We start from the raw sequence: 8,360 nt of genomic DNA, 5'->3' as shown, positions 1-8,360 counted from the left end.
ATTCCACCTCACTCATCTCCAAATCCAGCGTATCATCCTCTGCCATTTTCACTATGTACAGTCAGTCTTACCACCAAAAATATATTTCTCTCCCCACCCCTATCAGCTTTCTGTAGGAACTATTCCCCACCCATGACTCCCTGGTTAGGTCCACATTCCCACTCCACACCTTCCCCTGCCACTGGAGGAGGTACAAAGCTTGCGCCCACATCTCCATCCCAACACCATCTAAGGGTCTAAAAGATCATTTCAAATCCAGCAGAGATATGTTTTCATATCCTTGAACATCATTTACTGCATCCATTGTTCTCGATGTGGTCTCCTCTACATCAGGGAGACCATGTGCAAACTTGCAGAACGATTCAAGGAACATCTCTGGCCCATTCGCACCAACCAACCCCACCAATTTCAATTTCAGCTACCCCTCCCACTCCCTCCATGACATGTCCATTCTGGGCTTCTTCTGCAACCTACGCAAGGCCATCCACAGACTGGTAGAGAAACACTTCATTTTCGACCTCGGGAGCCTACAACCACACGGCCTCAACATTGAATTCACCAATTCCCATCAGCACCCCCACCCCCACCCCTCCTACCCTCAGCACCTCATCTCAGATCCAACCTTTCAACTCAAATCTGCCCTCTTGACCTGACCTACATGTCTATCTTCCTTCCCAACTATATGCTCCACACTTCCCGCCTACCTTTCACAATCTTCACCCACCTATCACTACCTCACCTACCGGTCACTAGCCCCAAGCCCCCAAATTATTTCTCAACCCCCTACACCCCCATCCCCAATCCTAATGAAGGGTTATGTTGAAATGACGACTCTATTGTTCCTCAGATGCTGCCTGACCTGCTGTGCCCTTTCCAGTGCCACGCTTTATCAACTCCTGATAAGAATGAAAATGTTTTCACTGGTTCAGTACAAAACATTGTATGACTGCAAGAACTGTTTCACCTGCGCAAAAAATTGTTACTGTTGACATTTCTAGCAGTTTGATAACTAAGATAGAGGGCAAGTCCATTTTGGAGTAATGTGTACAGTTCTGGTCACCCTGCTGTAGGAAGGATGTTATTAAATTGGCAAGGGTGCAGAAAAGATTTACATGGATGTTACCAGGACAGAAAGGTTTGAGTTATAAAGAAAGGCTTGACAGGCTGGGACTTTTTTCACTGGAGTGTAGGTGGTTGAGGGGCAACTTTACATTGGTTTGTAAAATCACAAGGGGCATAGATGAGGTGAATAGCAAAGGTGTTTTCCCTAGGGTAGGGGAATTCAAACCGAGGTGGCAAAATTTTAAGATGAATGGGGAAAAGCTTTAAAGGAACCCAAAGGGCAACCTTTTCGCACAGAGAGTGGTTTGTATGTGGAATGAACTGCCAGAAGAGGGTTACCTCATATTACAAGAGGATCTGGACCAGATGGGCCAATGGGCTGGGAAGTGTCAGATGGAGTTTAATTCAGATAAATGCGAGGTGCTGCATTTTGGGAAAGCAAATCTTAGCAGGATTTATACACTTAATGGTAAGGTCCCAGGGAGTGTCGCTGAACAAAGAGACCTTGAAGTGCAGGTTCATAGCTCCTTGAAAGTGGAGTCGCAGGTAGATAGGATAGTGAAGAAGGCATTTGGTATGCTTTCCTTTATTGGTCAAGAGTATTAAGTACAGGAGTTGGGAGGTCATGTTGTGGTTGTACAGGACATTGGTTAGGCCACTGTTGGAATATTGCATGCAATTCTGGTCTCTTTCCTATCGGAAAGGTGTTGTGAAACTTGAAAGGGCTCAGAAAAGATTTACAAGGATGTTGCCAGGATTGGAGGATTTGAGCTATAGGGAGAGGCTGAACAGGCTGGGGCAGTTTTCCCTGGAACGTTGGAGGCTGAAGGGTGACCTTATAGAGGTTTACAAAATTATGAGGGGCATGGATACGATAAATAGACAAAGTCTTTTCCCTGGGGTGGGGGAGTCCAGAACTAGAGGGCATAGGTTTAGGGTGAGAGGGGCAAGGTATAAAAGAGACCGGCAACTTTTTAATGCAGAGGGTGGTACGTGTATGGAATGAACTGCCAGAGGATGTGGTGGAAGCTGGTACAATTGCAAGATTTAAGAGGCATTTGGATGGGTATATGAATAGGAAGGGTTTGGAGGGATATGGGCTGGGTGCTGGCAGGTGGAACTAGATTAAGTTGAGATATCTGGTTGGCATGGACAAGTTGGACCGAAGGATCTGTTTCCATGCTGTACATCTCTGTGACTCTATGACTCTAAGAAGGGTTGGTGCAGGTACAGTTAAGCATTTAAAAGATACTTGGACAAGTACATGTATAGGGAATGTTTTGAGGGATATGGGTCTAGTGCAGGGAAATGAGACTAGTTTGATTTGGGAAACGTGGTTGGCATTGGTGAGCTGGACCAAAGCGTCTGTTTCATTACTGTATGACTCTATGGTTCTATGTCTAGCAGAGATAGAATTGAATATAGACTGGGAAGGAAAGAGTGACGAGAAAGGAGCAGGAGAAACTGAATTTCTCATTTAAGGGCCCTGTAAAGGTATGATGGTCCAAAGGACTTTGTCTGCAACATAAAACTCCAAGGACTGTGATGTGCAGATAATGGAATTGAATGGAATGAGGAGACAGCAACCTGCATTAAAATTTTCTGCGAGTGCGGTACTCACTAAGTAAACTTGGCTGCCTCTGACAAAATCTATTTCTTCTGGTTTCATTTGTGCTGTCTTAGCCAGGAATCTACAAAAAAAATTCAGAAAAGAAAAGGTTGCAATATTCAATCCTGCCTCGGAACAAGGGTGAGGCTTGTTGTGAGGTTTTCAATAGGTCACGGAAATCCGTTCATGTGTCACTGAACAGCATTCAAGGGTCAGAGTCAGGTTTACTTCATTGATCGGATTTACTCGAAACAGAAGGCTGCTACCTTTCAGTAGCTGGTCATCAGGTGCCTTTGAAAAGGGGAAGAGGCTTCATATTGAAAAGGTGTTACTGTAGCAAGCTCTGGGCAGTTAATGGTCACAAAAGAGCAAGCAGCCAGTCAAGGCAAGAGTTTTTTTTAGCAGTTAGGGAGAGCCAATGCAATGAAGAGTGGGGAGTGAATAAATTCCTAAGCTCATCTGCCTGAGAAATACTGGAGATTGGAGAAACTCCAGGGTACTGCTGGCTTAGTGGAGCTGTTTGTGAAAGAGCTTCAGTTGTGCCCATGAGCAGGTTCATGAGTGCAGTCTCAGAAATTCAGCAGAGCATGCTCCAAGGCGAAGAGATTGAATGACCAGAATGGGAGCAGCCATTGGGGTTCATCATGGTCAATCATTGGGGGTGAAGAATTGTAAAGGAGTCATAGAGTCAAACAGCACAGAAAAAAACACCCTTTGGTCTAACCAACTCACACTGACCATGCTCCCAAACTAACTAGCTCCACCACCACCCCACCACCCCACCAACCTGACCCTCACTGCCTGCGTTTGGCCGATATCCCTCCAAACCTTTCTTATTCACAAACTTATCCAAATGTCTTTTAAACATAGTGAGTCAAAGTTTTAATGAGATTTTGTGACACATGGTGCTATTAACATCTGAAGAGTTGTCGAGAAATCTGTGGGATCAGACTGTGTCCAACCACAATTTGACTGTTACTCATATTTACCTCATGTTATTTCTGACTGCTGGAGTAGAAATTATATTTGTACATATAGCAGATTGCTTCACTTTTCTAACTTTTATTTATTTTGTTTGGTCAAACACATTAAATCTAATAGGTAAAAACAATGACTACAGATGCTGGAAACCAGAGTCTAGATTACCGTGGTGCTGGAAAAGCACAGCAGTTCAGGCAGCATCCAAGGAGCAGTAAAATCGACGTTTCGGGCAAAAGCCCTTTATCAGGAATACAGGCAGAGAGCCTGAAGGGTGGACAGATAAATGAGAGGAGAGTGGGGGTGGGGAGAAAATAGCATAGAGTACAATAGGTGAGTGGGGGAGGGGATGAAGGTGATAGGTCGGGGGGGAGGGTGGAGTGGATAGGTGGAAAAGAAGATAGGCAGGTAGGACAAGTCATGGGGACAGTGCTGAGCTGGAAGTTCAGAACTGGGGTGAGGTGGGGGAAGGGGAAATGAGGAAACTGTTGAAGTCCACATTGATGTCCTGGGGTTGAAGTGTTCCGAGGCGGAAGATGAGGCGTTCTTCTAACCAGATGTCTGGTGGTGAGGGAGCAGCGGTGAAGGAGGCCCAGGACCTCCATGTCCTCGGCAGAGTGGGAGGGGGAGTTGAAATGTTTGGCCACAGGGCGGTGTGGTTGATTGGTGCGGGTGTCCCGGAGATGTTCCCTAAAGCGCTCTGCAAGGAGGCACCCAGTCTCCCCAATGTAGAGGAGACCGCATCGGGAGCAACGGATACAATAAATGATATTGGTGGATGGGCAGGTAAAACTTTGATGGAGACGGAAGACTCCTTTGGAGCCTTGGATGGAGGTGAGGGAGGAGGTGTGGGCGCAGGTTTTGCAATTCCTGCGGTGGCAGGGGAAGGTGCCAGGATGGGAGGGTGGGTTGTAGGGGGGGCGTGGACCTGACCAGGTAGTCACGGAGGGAATGGTCTTTGCGGAAGGCGGAAAGGGGTGGGGAGGGAAATATATCCCTGGTGGTGGGGTCCGTTTGGAGGTGGCGGAAATGTCGGCGAATGATTTGGTTTATGCGAAGGTTGGTAGGGTGGAAGGTGAGCACCGGGGCATTCTGTCCTTGTTACTGTTGGAGGGGAGGGGTCTGAGGGCGGAGGTGCGGGGTGTGGACGAGATGCATTGGAGGGCATCTTTAACCACATGGGAAGGGAAATTGCGGTCTCTAAAGAAGGAGGCCATCTGGTGTGTTCTGTGGTGGAACTGGTCCTCCTGGGAGCAGATACGGCAGAGGAATTGGGAATACAGGATGGCATTTTTGCAGGTGGTAGGGTGGGAAGAGGTGTAATCCAGGTAGCTGTGGGAGTCGGTGGGTTTGTAAAAAATGTCGGTGTCAAGTCGGTCGTCATTAATGGAGATGGATCTAATGCCTTCATTCTCTCATTAAGTACCTGGGATCTTGAATATTGTCTACTCTGTGGATAGAAGTATTGATTCCAAGGCAGACTGGAGCATGACGTTGGTGTTTTCATCTGGGATCATAAGACACCTCATCAGCAGCTCACATCCTGCATTCCCATCCAACGCACATGACCCATGAATAGATAAATTGGAAATGCTGCACAATAGCTCACGAAAGCTAAAAATCACTCAGCACCAAATTGCTTTGATATGAATACAGTTAAAAATATTTAGATGGTCTTTTCTAATGAACCCAGTAAAGTGAGCAGTAGCCACTGATTCAGAAAATAAGAAGCATATTTTAATAGCTACTTGATATTATAGAAAGGTAATATTGCTAAAAAAAAACAAGGGACTGAATTTTGCTGTGTTGGATGAAAGGAGAGAAGGTTAGCATCCCCTTGATAAGGATGGAAGGGGTCCTCGTGGCCTTACATAACACACAAATGATTAAGACATTGCCATCTACTTAGTGGCACCTAACCATATTTCTTGGGCAATATGGTGGCTCAGTGGTTAGCACTGCTGCCTCACAGCGCCAGGGTCTTGGGTTCAATTCCACTATCTGTGTGGAGTTTGCACATTCTCCCCGTGTCTGCATGGGTTTCCTCCCACAGTCCAAAGATGTGCAGGTTAGGTGAACTGGCCAAGTTAAGTTGCTCATAGAGTTAGGCGCATTAGTCAAGAGTAAATGTAGGGAAATAAGTCTGGGTGGGTTACTCTTCAGAGGGTCTGTGTGGACTTGTTGGGCCAAAGGGGCTGTTTCCATACTGTAGGGAATCTAATCTAAAAATTTGACTAAATGCAAATTTCAGGAAGTTTCATGGAGGGTTAATGTCTGTGAGCTTGAGTGAGTGATCCCCTGCAATGTCACACTGCTCATTTCATTATGTATGCACCACATCACTACAGCAATGCCCTCATTGTATCCTATACTCACCGCTGGTGGACATACACACCATTGCCAGATTGTCCGGGATTCCCATTGCAAATTCCAAATGTGTGTCTCGTCAATCACAGCAAGCCAGGAATTGCCCTTCATGGTTGCAGGATCAGAGGAATAGCCCCAGAGATGCGAACAGAGGCAAGTTGGCACCACGATTTAGTGATGGTGACTAAATACCTGGGCAACAGATTGGTAGATAAGATGGCCATTCTCTTTTCTCAGGATGCCAGAAGAGGTCATAGTATGAGACATTGTCAGGAGTCAGGAGAACATTCTGGTGAGCGCATCACTGCCATGACTCCACAGCTAGTTGATGAAGAAACAGAGCCAAGAATTGTGGCACTGGAAAAGCACAGCAGGTCAGGCAGCACCCAAGGAGCAGGAGAGTCAACGTTTCATGCATAAGCCCTTCATCAGGTCACTGGGGTGCAGAGGAATGCCAGAAACCAGTTAGCCATTGGCAAGAAGAAGGCTAAGAGGGGATTTGATAGAGACATACAAGATGATCAGCGGATTAGATAGGGTAGACAGTGAAAGTCTTTTTCCTAGGATGATGACATCAGCTTGTACAAGGGGGCATAACTACAAATTGAGGGGTGATAGATTTAAGACAGATGTCAGAGGCAGGTTCTTTATGCAGAGAGTGGTAAGGGCATGGAATGCCCTACCTGCTAATGTACTCAACTCAGGGAGATTTAAACAATCCTTAGATAGGCACATGGGTGATTTTGGGATAGAGTAGGGGGACGAGCTGAGAATAGTTCACAGGTCAGCGCAACATCGAGGATCGAAAGGCATGTTCTGCGCTGTATTGTTCTATGTTCTATGTTCTATAACTTCATTCAAACACAGAATCTGTCTCCAAGACCAACCTTGATCATATTAAATGGCAGAGCAGGCTTAAGGGGCTGAAATGCCTAATTGTGCTCCTAATTCTTGTGTTTTTATAAGAATAGGGTGCTTATTGATTGTTAAGTCCACTCTAATTGGTCAAGGGGTTTCTATGGAGAATGTAACAGCTTGGAAGACAATAGGCATTAAGAGGAGATGATAGACTTGTGGTATTATTGTTGGATTGTTAATCCAGGCATTGTTCTGGTGACTGGGGTTCGACTCCCAGATGGCAGATCATAGAATTTGAGCCCAATTAAAATCTGTAATTAAGAGTTTGATGTTGACCATGCATCCATTGTTGACTGTACTGATAAATCTATCGAGTTCCCATCAATCTTTAGGGAAGAAAACTGCTGTCCTTACCTGATCTGGCCTACTTGGGACTCCACAGCAATGTAGTTGACACTTAACTGTTCTCTGGGCACCTAATCAGTGATGCCCTCATCCCATGAATGAATTGACAAAAGCAAAATATTCTTCATGCAATACCTCAGCTAATCAGAGTTGACGTGTGAACTAATCAGGTCACTTTTCCCACCCAATATCAATTTTTTTGCTCTCTTGAAGTATTAGTCCTCTTGCACCTGTCCTGATGGATGCAAAAAAAATCAATGACATGTTTGTTCTTTCAGCAAAACTGAAATATTTTCTGTTCAGACACAGCTTCTCCCTCTGTAACCTCATTCGTAAATCACAAGTGTAAAATCCCTCGGCACCCTCTCGAATATAAGTGGTGTTTCATGAGATTGAGCAGAAATAACTCAGTCATATATTTACAGAAATTTAACCTTGACTTATCTTTTATGTGCAGGTCAATATCCTGCATGCTGAGTCTTCCTCTGGGATTATTGCCAGTAATATGACGCTTCCCCTCACTTGCATTTGTACTGTGGATTCAGACAGAGATAATTCCCATTAATTATTTTGCCTGGTGCTGGTGAAAGACTACAGTTATTCAAGAAGGCAGCACACCACCACCTTCTTGGGGGCATGTCAGTATTTGCAATGAATTCTGCCCGGCGACACCCTCAACTCATGAAAAATGAAGAAAATTAGTGTTGAGCACTCAGCAAGATACAATCTTAGAGTCACAGAGATGTTCAGCCCTTCGATTCAACTCATCCATGCTGACCAGATATTCTAAATTAATCTAGTCCTAGTTGCCAGAACTTGGTCCATAATCCTTCAAAATCCTTCCATCCAGATGTCTTTTAAATCTTGCAATTGTACTAGCCTCCACTACTTCCTCTTTTAGCTTCTTCCATACACTTACCACTCTGTGCATGAAACTTTGTCCCTTAGGTCCTTTTAAATCTTTCCCTTCTCACCTTAAATCTATGCCCTCTAGTTTTGAACTCCCCCATCCTGGGGAAAAGACTTTGCCTCTTCACCCTTTCCATGGCCCTCATGATTTTATAAACGTCTATAAGGTCAG

At 45.2% G+C, this 8,360-nt stretch overlaps 1 non-coding gene across 1 annotated transcript; it reads left to right on the top strand.

Annotated features, from left to right (window-relative positions):
- The first annotated feature begins 5,452 nt into the window (after positions 1-5,452).
- Positions 5,453-5,580, top strand: LOC140486562 (U6atac minor spliceosomal RNA). The gene has a single exon (XR_011962633.1). It is a non-coding gene; the product is annotated as a U6atac minor spliceosomal RNA (small nuclear RNA).
- The last annotated feature ends 2,780 nt before the right edge of the window (positions 5,581-8,360 follow it).

The sequence above is a fragment of the Chiloscyllium punctatum genome, chromosome 15 (assembly GCF_047496795.1).
Source record: "Chiloscyllium punctatum isolate Juve2018m chromosome 15, sChiPun1.3, whole genome shotgun sequence".
Taxonomy (NCBI): Eukaryota; Metazoa; Chordata; class Chondrichthyes; order Orectolobiformes; family Hemiscylliidae; genus Chiloscyllium; species Chiloscyllium punctatum.
The sequence above is the reverse complement of the archived record's forward strand: the minus strand, read 5'-3'. Positions and strand labels throughout refer to the sequence as shown.